At 47.9% G+C, this 18,012-nt stretch overlaps 1 long non-coding RNA gene across 1 annotated transcript in view; it reads right to left on the bottom strand.

Moving 5' to 3' along the window:
* Positions 1-18,012, bottom strand: part of LOC125943849 (uncharacterized) — a 59,622-nt gene that overhangs the window by 423 nt on the left and 41,187 nt on the right. The window contains exon 2 of the long non-coding RNA XR_007465940.1: positions 11,425-11,491. This is a non-coding gene — a long non-coding RNA (uncharacterized LOC125943849). The remainder of the gene's footprint in view (positions 1-11,424; positions 11,492-18,012) is intronic.

The raw sequence follows: 18,012 nt of genomic DNA on the forward strand, positions 1-18,012 counted from the left end.
TCATTTATCGCTATCAGAGGTGGGAGAACGCTGGCTGCAGTTGTAACAATGACACAGCTTCGCGCAAAGTGCAGGGATATTCGCTTTCACTTTATTTACGGCCTGAATATACGGGAATAGTCTTGTCAAATGAAGCGAGGAGCGAGATGTAGTTTTATTGGCAGCCATTTGTTGTTGCACTACTCGCAAGGTCCCAACTCACATTGTTGCAGCGGACGCGCCGCGCTTTAGGCCGCAGCTTTCAACATCCTAAATTTGCAACGTAGATTTCAAAGGTACTAGCAGAGCCGATAAGGCCCATAGAACTCGTCTTGGTGATACATTCTTAGGCCTTTGGCTGCGCATAGTAGGCGCTTCGTTTAGTCAGGTTTAGTGATGTGTTCAACTTGCGACAGCCATAGAGTTGTATAGTGGCCGCTACCTTTGAAATATCTTTAGTGCCATTGGATTAAAGCTTCTATACTGCCAGGGGCACAGAACGACAGTATTGTTACCAAGGAGGTTATATACTTAGGCCTATGTAGTGAAGGTACACTACATAGGCCAGAAGTGAAGCCACTCACTACCACATTGTTATAGGCAAGAAGCCCGAACCGCCGTAGCGGCCGTTTCAGAACTCAGAGTATATTTGTCGTCTATATTGATTGTGCGCTGTTACAACAGTGTTTAACAGATTGTGGGTATCACAACACCTCAATAGGTCACAGCTGCACGAGTCGTGTAACGATGACGCCGGCTTTCATGTTCCATTTGTAACGCAAGCTCTCATCAGTCGCTGGCAACTATTTGTACGTTGTGAGTTTGTTTGCTTCTGTTGGGAATACTTGGGGAAGTGTTCGTACGTACGCGTATATCAGTATAAAATTTGCGTGTTATATTCACGGTTTGCACGTCACTGCGTATAACTTTGAACTGGGTGATCATTTTTAGGTTTCACCGCATTTTTAAACATGGTCCATCAGCTGGATTATTCAGAGAGGTGGACATTACATGCACGCGAAATCAAAAGCCATATTCAACTAATTAATAAAATATCACAAATTAACTTACGAAATGATTGCATTATGGTACGGATTGCAATTTACGGATTGAAGCCGGTGAGTTTACAAGGCATCTTGCAATTTACGAGTTGTATGTGATGAGTTTACAAGTGTATCGACTTGGAGTAAATTTCCGGAATGACAGCAGTTTGGAGATATGCGCCATGAAATTAGCCGTAAAAATTCACTGTTTTTCGACTTACTTTATTAACAAAACATTTTTATATATAGAAGCACAAAAGAAACTTGAACGCCTGTGTTTTCGCCCTATATATTGAGGTATAATATCTCGAAACTGGTGCGATCCCGCACAGTCATTTCTAGTGGATACGTCATGCAAAATCACAGGCTACAATTTGTATATTAAGCATGAAATGCTTTTAGCTCCCATTGTCGGCAACTTCTAGAGACCTTGAGCGAAAATCCAGAGCCGTTATCCGGGTACTCAAGGCGAGAATGAGCGCGAGAACGAAACGAGAACCTGCGAGAACATCCAGGCATTGTTGCGAGAGCAAAACGAAATCACCTGGGTAACCAGTCAAAATTTAAGAAAATGCGGTCTCTGGCCACCAACCACTTGTTCTTGACCGCATTACATGCACTGGTACTGCTCAAACAAGTTACAAAAAGCTATTGTTTCCCATTTCTTCCTACTTGTTCACAATGTCACTCAAGCTGTAAGTTCTTGTAAGCTGAACTTTAATTTGTCATTTCCAATAGCGACCTTCAAAAGGCAGATACAGGGCACCATACACTTGATTGTTACCTTTTGGTGCTGAGACAGGGTTGCCTGTGCTGTTTTGAACGGCAGTGGTCCGTGCGTTCCGCGGCGCGCGTTTAGCGTGGCCTCCTTCGAGAGATGGCGCCACGCTGCGTGAGCAGGCCGGCAGCTTCCGGCGTGGCGCGGAAGGTTGTTTGGCCGAGACGAGACTTGCAACGAATTACAGTTCAAAACACGTTCATTTCGGCTCAGTAAGCTTTCTGGCCTGCGTCGCGGCATCGATCTGCTTCGCCTGTAGCTATTTCATGATTCCATCTACTCTCGATTACGGGAGACCCGGTATTTCTTTTTTGTTGCACTATGTGCCAGAATTAAAAAAATAAAAGTTCATTTTGAAGCTTTGTTAATTAGTTTATTATGCATTTCAATTCCTCGTGCTAGTAACGTTCCCGTTTTTGTATAATCCAGCTCAAGAACAAGAAATATGCTATCTGCCAAAGGCAATTTAAAAAAAAATCGGGTTGTGCTTAAAAAATGATCAACCTGTATAGCACATATGGGAGGATGCATATGTTAGCAGACGAGGGTATTTCACCGCTGCCTTGTAGTGGTCTCGGTTGTGCTCCAATGCAAGCGAGGTGTGCTTGTACGAAGAAATAGCTTTTTGGTTTGTACCACGTGGTTTGCACCGTGTACTTGTGGCGCGGCGCATGTGTTTTAATAGAAAAGCCATGGAGACAGATGCTTATAACTACAGAAAACGTGTACAGGACCAGTGCTCTACTTACAACAAGAGACGATTTGCATGTTCAGTGCTCGTCCTGTCTATTGCTCTTGCATACATGTCTGTGCGGTAAGCTTTAAATTCATTCGCCTGTGCCAGCTCATCTAGCATGAAATGGCGCTTTAAAAGCTGGGCTTGAACACAAGAGCTGCGAACCCTCTATTAGAACGAAATTTCAGAGTGATAAGGTTTGGGGTACACCTCACTGATGTGGAAGAAAAGCGTGAACACTGATTTCAACACTTGTAATACTTCAAACTTAGTGAATGCAGAACCTAAGCTCTAAACTAAGCTTCTATAGTTAATGAAAAATTCACAGTGCCTCTTACGTTATCCCTAAAACGACTTTAACACGAAAGCCCAAGTGCTGATCGCAATAAAGACGGACACATGACGAAAAGCATCCCCAATAATTCGCTTAGCCTACATCGCTTAGCCATCCATCTAAATTCGCTTACTCATCCTCTCAATTCGTTTAATCATTTTAATTCGCTTAGTGATCCCCCTTAATTCGCTCAATGTGCTTCGATTAGTCCCTTCCAAGGGTCGAGGGCTCGACTCCCACCGAAGACCGAGGGTTTGAGTGCGTTAATTATCTCTATCCCAATTAACTCTGTCATACACCAAAGTCTTGGGTTCTAGTGCCTTAATTATATATTATTTACCTGTGTCTTAATTATCTTCAGCCTTAAATGCCACCAAAGGTGGTGGGTTCGACGATCACCAAAGGTCTTGGGTTTGACTCCGACCAAAGGTGGTGGGGGTTCGAGGTGCTTCACTTTATCCTAATTGAGTGTGCCTGAATTAACTTCGCCTTCATTACCACCTAACGGCCATGGGTACGACTCTGACAAATGGTCGTGGTTCGACATCCACCAAAGGTCGAGGCTTCGTGGCCTTTTAACACGAAAGTGTTTTATGCCGGTTTTCACGACTGATTTCCGGCAATGGATGTAACGGCCGCTATCTAGGAGCAGGTGAAGCGAAGTACTGCATCGTGACACTAACGAGCGCCGACAGGGAGCGCTTCGGTGGTCACAGCACAGTGGAGGCTCCAACGCGGTGTAGCCATAGAATAAAGAAACAAGTGTAGCCTCGTGCATAGAGTTTCGTACAACAATTATAAAACGAATAATCATACAATGAAAAAATGATTAAAATTGTCCGACAGCAGGATTCGAACACAGGACCTCTAGTAGAGAAGCCCGATATTAAAACTAGTATGCCACGGACGCATGCGTGAACGAGCGACATAAAATGCCCTTATGAAATTAACGCCGGCAAGCCAGTGCAGTGAGATGCTTCGCGCGTTTCGATTTGGCCACCTCGACAAGCTGAACCGTTGTAATTAGTAGCGATTGTGCGCGTTCGCAGCATCTTTTTCACTTCGAAAAGTATAGATTGCTGTGAAATTTACGCCAATGAAGGCACATAAAGCGCAATAAACAAAGCGATAAGAACGTCTGAATCCACAAGCATGAACATCAGTCAAATCCATGTACATCTGTGGCCTCGTGCAGGTAGTTAGCATCGGATTAGCCTCTGGCGCCTCGTCGCCTACGGAATTGCGACTTCAACGTGCATCAGCAGTACATCGCACATTGCTTAGCTTGCGAGGGCACCACCTAAGACAACTGCTGCGCTAAAAGGCGCAGAAAGGCAACTATGTCGCCGGGCTAATCTCGCTTTGCTCCGGCGAAAGACACGCCAGCATGAAGCAAACCAGAATGACTTCGTGCGTTCGCGGCGCACAGGTGCGAACAGTGCAACTGGAATTCCTGCAGCCTGTACGCGTCGCAGCTCGACTGGCTGCCGTAGTCACCAACGTTTATAGAACCTTCTTCAGTTGCCTCCGCTGTACTCCCGAATCGGCGCAAGAACGACTTCCGGTACAGGTGGCGCGACCGCAGCAACAGGCTCTATGTAGCAGACGACAGAATACGAGCGAAGGCGGCGGCTCACTTGTAGTTGCGACTATCTGCGCGCAAATATTGAGTTACCTAGCCAACCAATAATTTCCCTCTTCAGGCAGTCATGCAGTTAATATCTCAGGACTGTTCGGCACTTCTAATGGGAGCTCGGTTGGCGCAGGCTCGCGTCAAGTGCAAGGCGACAAGGGTCAACGCTGCTCACTGATTAAACACACCTTGCGACCGCTTGCGACGACAAAAATAGTAGTTTTGACGCAGGTTCTATAAACGTTGACTTTGACTGACCGTTTTCCTGGCTAGCAGAGAAAACTGAAAGGTTTTCGTAGGTTGGGAAGCAAATGTTCTATTACAGAATTTCGTCAGAGGCGCGGTCGGCGTGCAGTCTCGTGTAGCCGTGTTTATTATTGACTTTTTTGCTTGCATTTCTTGCGGCGAGACCCTATGTGATTATGAAAATTGCAATCCAGATTAGATTATGGTAGACGCGTTCAGCTTAAACAGCGGAGATACTAGAAAACAGCGCTGCACATTGATTATTGAGGTCGCGAATGCAGCGGAGTGCATTTCATGAATTTTAAGCTCGCAGACACATCATAGTTAGTATAATAACATGTACAGATTCGGTTCTCAGCTCCCAGATAGGATTCGGCTCTCAGCTCCCATGATACTATAATTCGTACTGAAGGCCGAATCTTGCATAATGAGCCTTAATCATTCATTAAGAGGAAAAATAGCTCTTAATTTTGTTTCAGTCAGAATCAGAACCGGTTTTATTGAAAGTGAATAAAAAGATTACAGGCTGTTAATATGACTATTGGTTGGTATGATTAGTATGATTATATGGTCATTTGTTATTGCCACTCTTCGATTACACTTTGAAGATTACCAGTTTTTATGTTCCTTCTTTTAAAAATTCATTGAATATTACAATGCCGCCTTATGTTTTTGATTGTCCAAGGACATACCTCCTTTTTCTTTAAAATAGGCGTGAATGCTCTCCAGTGCAACTTTGTTAAAGCCATATTCACAAGGCATTCCAGAAAGAGTTTGGTTAAGTCGACTACATGCTGGCAACGCCGAGAGTTTTCATGGCCCTGATAAGCCTGTATGCTTTTGGGCTCGCGATTCTTAAGAGTAGGCAATTCATCATCCATACCGTGCTGTAGCGTGCCCCTTGAGGAGCTTTCGCCTTCGCTTGTTTTAGAGAACTTTCAATGGCAACTTGTTGAATAGGTGGTAACACACTCGGTGCTTCTTTGAGGTTGTAGTCGGATTCTGATATTCCAGCTTTTTTTTTTTTTAGCTCGTTCACATTGTTTAAAAGTTTGCTTCGCCGACACGCCGCTCGCACGGCTCTTTTTTGAAAAATGTTCAGCTTCTGCATGCCGCTGCCTTTGCCTAAGACCTTCCTGGCCCACCTGTCTGGTCAACCTAAGTTTAAACTTCGAGCAACGGCTGCAGTTTGAGCTCTGTGTTAGTACTTCGCAGCAGCTGCTTCTTTCTTCATACAGCAGCCCTCCTGCGCATACTTTTTACAGCCCTGGCACACGTTTAGTGCGTCAACATGCGCGAGCACATCTGTCAGCTGCGACACGGCGATGACGACAGCTTTAAGGGATTTAGCCACACGACCATGGCACTCACACTCATCTTGAGCGACTATAACGCATTTTTCAATAACCAGCGTGCTTTGTTCAGCCTTAATCGCGTAAAAGGCAATAAAACTACTCTTCTCGTCACAATCGACAATTCTACGCCAACTCGTAGACGGCAAGAAAGCGTCTTCGATATCCTTCAAAGTGAGAACACCGCTATTCAAAGTCAAGTCAAAATTTCCTGCCGAATCTTGAGGTTCACAGCTTGACTGATTCGAAGATCGCTCTAGCACAAGCGTGTCCTGATCTGGCGTCTTCCTTTTTTTTTTTTTTTTTTCGTTTGCGCCTTTGAAAGGTACGATGGCAGGTTGGGGAAAACTTTGGGCACACTCCCTTCCACAAGACTCCATTTACCGCTATCGATTTCGACTTTTTGCCCGTTAACAACGTGGGTGTACGTCTTCAAGATGTCCTGGCAGTGGAAATGCACATCGCACGCTCGCGATTTGTCTCACAGCCTTTTGTCCAGACGAGGAATGGCCCGATCCCACGCAGCGCGGAGAGCCGGATCACGCGGGGCCCAGAAGATGGGCCTCGATTTTTGTTGGTCTTATGGCCGCTTGTGCAGCCGAGCACGCAACACGTCGGCATTGCGGTCTGCCTGTGTAGTGCAAAAATCCACACGACACGACCAGACACGACGCACGCCTCCACTTGTTTGCCCACGCCTGATGAAACTTGCTATAGCCTGGCGCGACTACAGCGCCACTCGCCGCCGCTGTTTGCGCCGGCGGCGCGCAACAGCGACGAGTTTGAAAACTGAAAGAAGTTCTATAAACGTTGGTAGTCACTACGGAGGCCCGACCAGAATGCTCGCCCCTTCGTCGAAGCCACTCGTCAGCAGGACGGCGCTCGCCAACAGGATGCCGCGCATTACGCAAACCTGCAACATGGTCGCTGGCCCGCAAATCGTGCGCCTTTCGCTGCAGCGGACCGCGAGTTCACGAAGCAAACACGCAACAGCTTTTGTGAAGCTGTTGCATGTTTGAACACTTTCGTGTTCTACCGATTCCTATGAAAGAGGAATCAACGATAATTTTTTGTACCTTTCGTGTCGCCGACGCGTTTTCGCTCAAGGTCGACTGACTAACCCTTTCTGGGACAGTGGTACATATTTGTACCACTTTTTTATCTTGATTCAAATGCTTATAACAAATAAACGGTTTGAATTGGCGCCACTGTTACTTGTGCTGCCATCTTCTGAAGTGCTTTAGAAGCTTGTTTTGTGTTATTTCTACACTACGCCATGTGGCGCGCATACTGAGCCTCTTTTCCGAAGTGTCTTGTTGAATATTCACTATCCGCTGTTGTGGCCTCTAGGAAACTCTCGAGAACGCTGCGTAAACATGCCTGGTAACTGTTTTATTGTACCGGCTTACTAAGTGAACCCTCGTGATTCGTTTGCAGCCATAAACATACATTTTTGTTCCCTTATTTAGTCAGTGTTTTCAACGAACCTTTCGCAGGCTTGTTTTGTTAGGCCTCGCCTGGCGGCTATCGCACTGATCATGTCGACCAGGTTGAGTGTACATGCTTGCCAAGTCTCCGCAATTCTCCGGGAGGCTGCCGATTGCTTACACACCCCTCCGATCGCACAGGCCCGGTTTGGTGGTTTATCGTTATCTCGACGAGGAACTTTTGATAACATGACACTGCAGCGCACTCAGTTAGCTTCTTCGTTGTACAGCAGTGTTATGCAGTGAAGCGTGTCAGGTGTCTGAAGGGGCCACTTGCGATTGCGGGTTATAGCACATTTTGTCCTGCGTGCGTGTGTAGTCAATTCTACAAGCGCACTATAATAACGAGTACGAATAGGTCTGAATAGGTCTGACTGCCGCCTTGGCCAGGTGCTCCGCAGCTGCTGGGGACTGAGGGCCATGGGTGAATTGTGGGAGTCTTGAGGGAGGTAGCGGCCGAATACTGCACCAGGGAGGTCAATTCCTGTTTTGGTGAGGGAGTGACTTTGTTGAAGCTTAGTGGGCCTTTCTAATTGGTTGCACTTGGATTAGTATAGCCCTACTAGCTCTCGGCGATGTCTTTTTTTTTGCCGGTGTCAGGCGCCACTCCATGCCTGAAAATGTAGTGGACTGAAGGAGGATTTGAACTTAAGACCTTCACATTAGAAGCCGGGTGTTCTGCCTCTGCTCCTCGCCACCACTCATATAATCATGCGTTCATATAGCATTCAATTTTCATATAGTATTTTATTCATATAGTATTGCGATATTATAGGGCCTCCATTGACGTGAATGCCTTTTGAGAACTTTCTGCAGCAGATATAAAATATTCAGCACAGTTTCTCCACGTGCCCAAGCTAGAGCACTGCACGGGCTCGGGCTTACCCGAAAGCCCGGGCCCGGCCCGGCCCGTGGGCCGTGCCGGGCCGGGTAGAGGAGTTTTTTCACGGGTTCCGGCCGGGCTCGGGCATGGCGTGTGCTTTTTGACCCGGGCCCGGGCCGGGCTTGACATTTTTTGACGCGGGCCCGGGCCGGGCTCGGGATTTCTGCGAGTTATTCTCGGGCTTCTCAACTCTGACAAACCTGTATTTTTCGGTCTCGGGCCGGGTTCGCGCCGGTTTCGAGTCGAGCTCGGGTCGGGCTCGGGCTTAAGGTAAAGGGGTGGCGGGCCGCGCCGGGCGGGTAACGTAGATTATTTCCGGGCCCGGGCCGGACCCGAGTCTCGTCATAAATGTTTTGATCGGGCTCGGGCGGGCCGCCCAATGTAAAAACGGGCCCGGGCCGGGCCCGGGCCGCAAAAATCGGCCCGTGCAGTGCTCTAGTCCAAGCCATGTGATAGCGCTCACGATTTATAGAAGCATGGTCGTGCCGTATAGTCAAAGGTTGGCGGGCGAAAAGTGTTTTCCGTCTTTATACAAGTGGCTGAAATCTCAAGTCAGTTAGTGGGTAAACAGGGGTAAATATTGATTACGCAGTCAGCTCACACAAACCTAATTTGTACAGAGAGAGCATTCATAATTTAACTAAGCGAGAAAGTATCATTGGCGAACTTTACCACCGATAGCTTTTCTCGAATCCTGACGCAATAAACTGACGCAGGAATACTTTTATCGACAACAGCGACACACGGATGTGAACTGATATACTTAAAGGGGTTTCTTCTTGATTTCTTATCACGAAACCACAAATGCAGTGGAGCGACACGCCTATTCCATGGCTGCCTATGCTTTATCCGCCCTCTTTTTAATCTAGGAACATGGCCACGGGTGGCTTCGCTCGCTCCCCTGAGCCGCTGCCACTCCAGAAGTTTCATATAACCTCCTTGATTGTTACAAATAAGGCAAGCTTCATCCCACGAAAGGCGACACGAAGAGGCTATGTAACCACATTATCGGGGAATAGGAAATTTGGTGGTTCTAGTAGAGACGCTGCCCTCGCGATGAACAGTCCTTGTGGTTGAGCATCTCATCATCGCTCCGCTGTCTCATTAGCGGCAAGAGTGTCCACTATCGTAGCCGCAATGCTTCGCATCTTCGCAGGTATTGCCGCCGACACTCACAGTGGGCCAGAAAAATGAGCACACCGGCGTGATCAAATTCATATGGCTTGAGCACTGTCGATTGTGGAGCTCAGTAATGGCGCAGGGTGAGAACGCTCTGTTGACCTATCTTACCACAAGCTCCGAGAAACTGCATGATTCTTACCATAGGTACCCAGGCTACGCTTAAGGTCACCACATAATTACTTTGCATAAATGGTGAAATCAGTTTGCCTCGATGTGGGGAGCTCGGTATCCGCTGATAATCTGCAATCGGGTGGGCAAGTCACGTTCATTCAATCATCGGCGAGTATGCTCACCACGTGCAGGAACGTCGCGGGGAAAGTCTGGTGAGATTTAGCAGCGGTGGCAGGACGATAAAGCCTAAAGAATGGACTGTTTAGCCAATATTTGATTCGAATGTCAAATCTAGAGCTTAATTTTGAAACGAAATTACACATCATAAAGAATAAAGAAATTGACGGTGAATACAAGGTTCTGTACATAGAATTGTGTGACAAATTTGAGCATTTAGGTTATAAAGTATTAAGAAATCAGCATAAATATAAGAAATCAGCATAAAAATCAGCATATCAGCTTGGATTCATTGAGACTTGTGCTTGACCACCCTATAGATGTGTGAGCGCAGCAAAAGAAAAATTAAACGTGCCATTAACCCTCTTTTCGCAATCCCCACCACGCACACAAAGAAAGCATACTGGCAGTAGATTAGAATGTACGCTTGCGCAGGGGCTTCAATTCTTCTGAATGCTTGGAACGGCGTGTCATTCAATGTTAACGCGAAACAAGGTCAGGTCGATCGTGCATGGTATATGTATTGATATGCACTGGAATTAGGGCAATGAAGATAAATCAATGTTCCATAATTTGATACTTTTGCAACACGTGCATGTTTTGTTCGTTTAATTGTCAGACCTTACATTTTTTTATGAACACTCTACTTCTTTTATTCATGTCAAGTTCTTGCATTCACATTTCTTTACGCGCGTGTAATATGTTTTCTTTCGCGCTCACTTTGGTTCACACTCCTTTTATTTTATTGTTTTACCAAGAGGCCCAGTGGGGCCATCCCCGAGATACTGCAGTCTATGGTGCTATGTGGTTAGTTTTTGAGTATATTGGCGCTAATGGCGCCCGTACCGCTAGTTTTACCAAATCTGCAACTAATTCTCACTTTTTCTCTCGTGGAGGCTTATATTTTGTTACCTTTCGCGACTCGCTACAGTGTCTGGATTCGCGAAAGCGCCGCTTTTTGACCACTAGGCCGGGTATATACCCGGACCCTACGTTCGCCAAACCTGTGCGGAGTCTCCAAAAATAACCTTGTCTTCAAAAATGCTGGAAAAGCTTAAAGAAGCATACATCATTTATAAACTTGAGAAGCATTGTAATCGATACCAAAGAAAGCGATCAATCCCCACGGACTAGATTTTTGGAGGAATTGATGCTCAACAAAACCGTTCCATTTGCTTTTATTTCACATTTCATTTATGCTATACTGTCAAGTATAGGCTTAAATGAAGCCAGGGAATGTGTCCGGCAGGTTTCACATTTTACAATACAGGCCGCTTTGAATGAACTGGAATGTTGCGCCCGTGACTCAATGCTGTCCAAGTTTGAGCATCTGATCGAAGCACTGATGGTAGATTTAGCGAGACTGGTGCTCGTTTACTGGCCATTATTTAAGCGTGCATGTAACTTCTTACTAATTTCCAACGAACCAAGCATACGAATCAACTCAAGTGAGCATGATAAAATTGATAATACCAGTTCTTACCGGTCCTTTACATAGGCGATACAAAAGGTCTCCATTTCCTGCGCGACTCATCGAGAATGTGTCGATTCTGAAACGCAAATACATGGTCGTTCAACGGTTTGAACATGCAGCTAACCATATAAATACAGAATCGACAACTAGACAATTTCAGTATTTAACTATTGCTGCCTCGAAAAGAAACAAAGTGACAGTTTCGCCCGAAAGGCGAAGCATGGATTGCGATATCAAAATGGTAGACAGATATACGAAGTTAGGGCAGTAGTTTTATCGGCGGCATAAAGTTGTAAACATTCGCTTACTAACTAAATTAGCTACCATGGTGTCACGCGCGCACAGGTAAACATGAACACATCTCGCTCGATGACCACGGAAACTCGCTGTCAAAACGCTGGAGTTCGGAAGCGCGGCAGCAGCAGAGAGCGAATTGACCTTCGTGTTGTCTCTCGCTTCAACGCGAAGTAAACGTCGAAAGCTCAGCACAAACGTAGCTACCGGCACTGGACGAACTTTGTCGACATCGCAGGTCGCTTTGAAGATGAGGCGCGCGAGGGCGCGCACTTTACCCACATCGCAGATTGCTGTCAAGATAAGCGGCTCCACGGCCGTGCCGTAAGCAGCAGTCGCCGGAGTAGAACGCACCCCCTCCTCCCCCGTTCCTCGCGTGCAGAAGACGGTGCGCTTCCGCCTCGCCTTCCTCCCTCGCGCACGCGAGATTTATCCGCGATCCTAGGCTGAGGCTCGCAAGCTTTCACTCGCACATACAGCGTACGGTGCGCGGGCACGATGTCATTTTAGTTGTTTTGTTAACAGGGTGCGTGCCTGTATTACGAACTTCTCGAGGACTGGTAATAAACGAAAAAAAAAAAAATCGCACGGTGCCAAGGAAAGATGTTTGCTCTCCACGCTGCGGGCTCGGATTCAATTCCTCCTTGTATACTGAACGCTTTTCTCGTACATTCGCTTTATTTATAAAAAAAATGAACGACGGCTGCCGTGTCGTCCTATCTAGGCCAGATATATTACCAGGCCAAAGGTGGTAGGGGTAGGCAAAGAAATGCACATTTAAATATTGCTATGGGCTCGGGAGAGGGCTAAGGGGGCGTTTAATGATCAAGGCACAAATTTTGTGGCAATAGTAGGAGATTGGTGGACGGTGGTGGGTAAGACGAACCCATCGACGGAAGCTCTACTCCCTGGTCTTCGCCGCAGCCGCCGCTTTGCTCGACTTCCGCCTTCTCCGATCGAGATGATGTCCCAAATCGAGACCTCTGATGCGTCAGGAGCAACTCCTACGGGTCCCTGGCCATACTACCGAGTGCCGTCGAACTTCGGCGGGACCTCAGGAGAAGTCGTTGACGAATGGCTCAAGAACTCTGAAGAGCTCAAGAACTCTCAAGAAGGGCTCAAGAACTCTCAAGAAGGGCTGAAGAAGCAGGTGAGCAGAAGCAATGGCTGGGACTCGGCAGCGCAGCTCAGTCATGTTGTATTTTCACTCACGAACACTGCTCTTACGTAGTGTTAAAACCACGAGGACGCGTTCACCATTTGGAATCGTTTTGTTGAGGAAGTGCAGAAGTGCTTCGGCGATTCTAACGCGAAGAAGAAGTGAGCGGAGCAGACGTTGACTCAGAGGGCACAGCTTCCAGGGGAGACAGGTACCACATATATAGATGAAATTTTGAAGCTATGCAAGATAGTGAAATCCCCGGATGACTGAAGAGGACAAGGTCGGACACGTTCTGAAGGGGATAGCCGAAGGCGTGTACAATTTCTTGATTGGCAAAGAGAACCTGAACTCCGTGTCCGATGTGATGCAGCGCCGTCGCACATTTGAAACGCTGAAGATACGACGGATAGCTCCGAAATTTCGCCGTCTGTCAAATGTCCCAACAGTGGCTAGTGTCGACACGATGTCGCGTAATGACCTCTCATCGACAATACGCAAAATTGTAAGAGACGAATTGCTTCGATGTCAGCAAATCTCTCATTGCCCCAGCGCCTTCCAGGACGGCTATGCAAGAAAGACAGAACGCGCGCGAACGCCGGCAGCTCCGGCCCCATGGCAGCCATCAGTTAATGCAGCAGATGTCGATGAATGCTAAGGAACACTGCGATCTGAGTACTGATATCGGACACCCTCCGATTCCTAACGGCGCTTTCGCTCACCTCGTTTCACTCAACGAACGTCGGCTGGCTACCGTCCCCATGAAGAGCGATACTACTACCCAATGCCTTCTGACAGGACTGGTCACTCCGAGCTGCCACGGGTGTCTCGACCTCCGCCGGTGTGTTACAGCTGCGGCGTCCCGGGTCACATCTCGCGATCTTGCAACAACCTCCCTACATACCAGCGAGATCCCTTGCTCATGTCTCCTCAGCCTTTCGACCGCCCGTTCTCTACGCCACGGCCCCTACGCACGCCTACCGGTTTACGCTACCCCTCGCCGGCATCTGATCGAAGCTTGACGCCGCCACCAGCTCCACGTGCTCCCCGGTCCCCATGGCAGCGGCGATGCACGCAGTCACGGCCGCCGGAAAGCTAGTCGGCGCGGCCAATGGGGATGAGGCCGCAAGATACCAGACACTATCGTCGACAGATATACCCTCGTCAGTGTTTTTGCTGAAGAACAAAGATCATGTACTTGTTGATGGCGTACCTACGGTGGCATTTGTAGATACAGGCGGGACAATTTCTGGGATGAGTGTTAATTTTAAGAACATTCTTTGGGGGGGGGGGGGGTACTGAAAGTGATGCTTTGTCTAAGCCGTGGTGCGACATTCCGTGGTGTGAGCGGTGATGCGTTGTGGCCTGTGGGAGTTAGCACTGTGGACGTGTCTTTGTGGGGCAAAGTGTTTCCCACAGAATTCGCGGTTATTGCACCATCTACGCATGACGTTATTTTGGGAATATATTTTTTGCGGGAGTGTGGGGCAACTGTTGACTGTTGAAGTGGGCACCTTTCCGTGCATGGTAGTTTTCCAGCTGCGCTATTAGAGAATTCATCCCGTGATCAATGCATCTCTTTTGTCTCCGAGGACCCGGTGGTTCCTGCATTTTCTGCTGTGTGCGTTCCAGTAACCTGCTCTAGTAACAGCCTTGCCATGTTCGATGCTACGCTGGAACCGATTCATGTGACCTGTGTGAAAAAGAACATTTTAGTTACCCATTGCGTGGTGTCTGTAGTTGAAGGCTGCGCAGGTGTGGGGACAACTAACAGTTCAACGGAGCCTGCAGTGTTGCCTCGGGGCATAAAACTTGCTGTATTCAAACCCGAATCCTCTATGACGCTGGTTGCGCCTGTTGATGCTACAGGCGAGAATGGACATCTCGGTATTCAAGGTTCAGACGATTCACAACTTCTACAAATTATCAGCAAGTCATTTAGCCAAAGTGAACGTCACACACTCCTGGGCGTTCTCTCCAAACACTTGAAAGTGTTCGACTTTTCAAAAAGCAGTAAAATGCCTTTAATTCCAGCGTCTCGAACACGTCATCGGATCAACACCGCTTCGGCGCATCCCATACGGCAGAAACCTTACGGAATATCACCATCAGAACGCAACATCATCAACGAGCAAGTGCAAGAGGTGCCAAGAAAGGGACTAATTCAAGAATCGGCGAGTCCTTGGGCTGTTCCCGTCATTCTTGTGATGAAGAAAGATGGTACGTGGAGATTCTGCGTTGACTATCGCCGACTGAATTCCGTTACCAAGAAAGACGTTTGCCCGCTGCCCCGTATTGATGACGCCATCGACTGTCTGCATACCGCTTCTTACTTTTCTTCCGTGGTTCTGAGAGCCGGTTATGGGCAAATTCTGATGACAAGGAAAAACGGTATTCGTTAGGCCTGACGGGCTGTACGAATTCAACGTCCTGCCGTTCGGATTGTGCAATGCACCAGCGACATTCTAAATTATAGAGATTTCGGCCTGTTGGTTGTACATTGGAAATAGTTTGAAGCGCAAATACACAGACACAAAAGTCTGTGTCTCACGTGCTCTTTTGTGTCTGTATTTGCGCTTCAGACATTCTGAAGGTTCATGCAGTGCTATAACGTAAAATGATTCGAAACTGTTTTGATTCCAATTTCTGAAATCAGCCTCCACGATTGGTCAAAACATTTTCGGGCCACTCCCAACTTCGCCTGTCTCTCACGTGATGTCACGAAAACCGCGACAACTCCCCATCTGATATAACGTGTACACACTGATTATACATGATTAAACCGAACAAAAGAAAAAGAATCATTCCTGATTCGACGCCCTTTCACCATTATCCCTCTGCTATTGGTCCTACGTTTTCTGGCTACGCCACTTCGCCTGCCTGCCACGCGACCTCACAAAACCGCGAAAACTCACCACGTCAAAGTGACTTACGCGAAAAAAATGCATTAATATGCCGAACAAAACTGAAAATTTTTCTGTATAGCCACACACTGCCCCGTTCCGAAAGGAATAGAAGATGGCGGCCCGCCGATCGCTCAGGCCCTCGCTACTCACACCTGCCGGTGAGCATGTATTTATTTGCGCATGATAAACCTTTTTGCGTGGCAGTAAAACGTTATCGAGTCCTTTCGGCGTGCATACGACATCGCTCTGCCAACTCTTCCTTGCTGAGGATCTGTTTTAGCGGCATTCTAATCCTTCCGTTGCACGCCGCCGCGACTTTCGACCAGCCACCCCAAGCTAAGTAAGGCGAAGCGGACCAATCGGAGAAGCCGGCACCACCCTCTTCATGCGGTTATCTATTTTCACTGTGCTGGCTCAGGCCCCATCGAAACCCTCTCCACTAGAGCGTGCTCCTCGCCCCTTGTCAGCCTATTAGATAAGAAAAACCGCCGAGTGTAGACAATGTTAGCGGTTTTGACAGCGAACAAAGGTGACCTCCTATAAACGAGGAGAGTGTTTGATTGGGTTGTTCAGACAACGCTGCGGGTCACCGCCCGATGCCTGCGTCGGTTGTTACGTAAATTTGACGTCAGGGGTTTGAAATCAAAACAGTTTGGAATCATTTTACGTTATAGCACCAATAGACACTATTCTGCGCGGATTAAACTGGCAGCTATGCATATGCTACCTTGATGGTGGTGTAATATTTGGACGCACATTTCAGGAGCACAACACCCGCCTCGATATTCTACTCGACTGTATCGAAAAGGCTGGTCTTGAGCTCAAATAAAAAATTGCCATTGTGGCGAGCGCCAAACAGTGGTGTTAGGAGATCTCGTCGATAAAGATGGAATTAGACCTGACCCACAGAAGTTGGCAGCCGTTCAATCATTCGAGCAACCTCAATCTATCAAACGGCTTCGTAGTTTCGTTGGGCTCTGCTCATATACCGGTGGTTCATACCCGGTTTCGCGAATGTCGCTCACCCTCTGAAGAATCTTCTGCGTAAGAACACTCCGTTTCAGTGGACCCCTGAGTGTGAAGCCGATTTTCGCCAGATGAAGATTTTGTTAACTTCATAGCCAATACTCCGGCACTTCGATGCTTCGTCTCCAACAGAGATTCACACAGACGCAAGTCGCGGTGGCATCGGTGCCGTTCTCGTTCGGCGCTCTAGCAACGAAGAACATGTCGCGTACGCAAGCCGTTCTCTAAGCAAGGCGGAATGCAACTACACTGTGATGGAACAAGAATACCTAGCGGTAGTATTTGCCGTAAAGCGGTTTCGCTCGTACGTCTATGGTTGCCCGTTCACCATCGTCACAGACCACCATTCTCTGTGCTGGCTGGTCAATCTTCGTGACCCATCCGGTGGCCTCGCGCGATGGGCCCTTCGTCTACCAAAATATATGTTCACTATTTCGTACAAGAGTGGTAGTCGACACGCTGACGCGGATTGCCTTTCTGGGATGCCACTGTTGAAACGCCTGTTTCAAGTATAGGGGTAGCGTCGTCTGCTACACTGTGCGGCGCATAGATGGCGACCAGAAAGCGGTTTGCAGGAGTGCGCGGGGCACGCGGAATTCGGGGCATGGGAAAGATAAGAAAATAAAGAAATGAAACCCTAAAGGTGAGCTGACGTATTGTCTCTTTGTCTCAAGACTTGTCCGTCCCCGACGACGAAGCCTGGTCTTTCCTGCGAAAAGGCTCTCCTTTACATTTGGTGCCGAAAACCCGGGAGCAGTACTTCGACTTGGATGGACCATGGAGCGCTTGAAGAAGAGGCGTGCAGCTAGAAGAGCTCAGCAGACGCGACTTGTGAAAGAGATCAGTGACCTCATTGAAGCCAACGAGTTCGACCTGGCATCGCTCCGGACTATCCTTCAGCGTCTCGAGAAGAGCACGAATGGGCTCACGAAGATCAACGCTGAGCTTCATGCCGATATGTCCGACGATGAGGCCGCAGCTGACAATGATTCCATACAGGAATATGAAGACAAAGCCGCAGGCACCCTGGGACTGCTGCGACACCATATTTTGGAGCTGTCTAATCCTCCGACCACCGGTACAGGTGTTCGTGTAGAGCCGCCGCCCATACAACCTACCAGCGCGATGCCTTCTGGCAAGAACGGTCCCCAAGTGAGTGCCCCTGCCACACTTGGACCAAGACTGCCCAAATGAGACCTACTGAGGTTCGAT

Source organism: Dermacentor silvarum, chromosome 3 (genome assembly GCF_013339745.2).
Source record: "Dermacentor silvarum isolate Dsil-2018 chromosome 3, BIME_Dsil_1.4, whole genome shotgun sequence".
Classification (NCBI taxonomy): Eukaryota; Metazoa; Arthropoda; class Arachnida; order Ixodida; family Ixodidae; genus Dermacentor; species Dermacentor silvarum.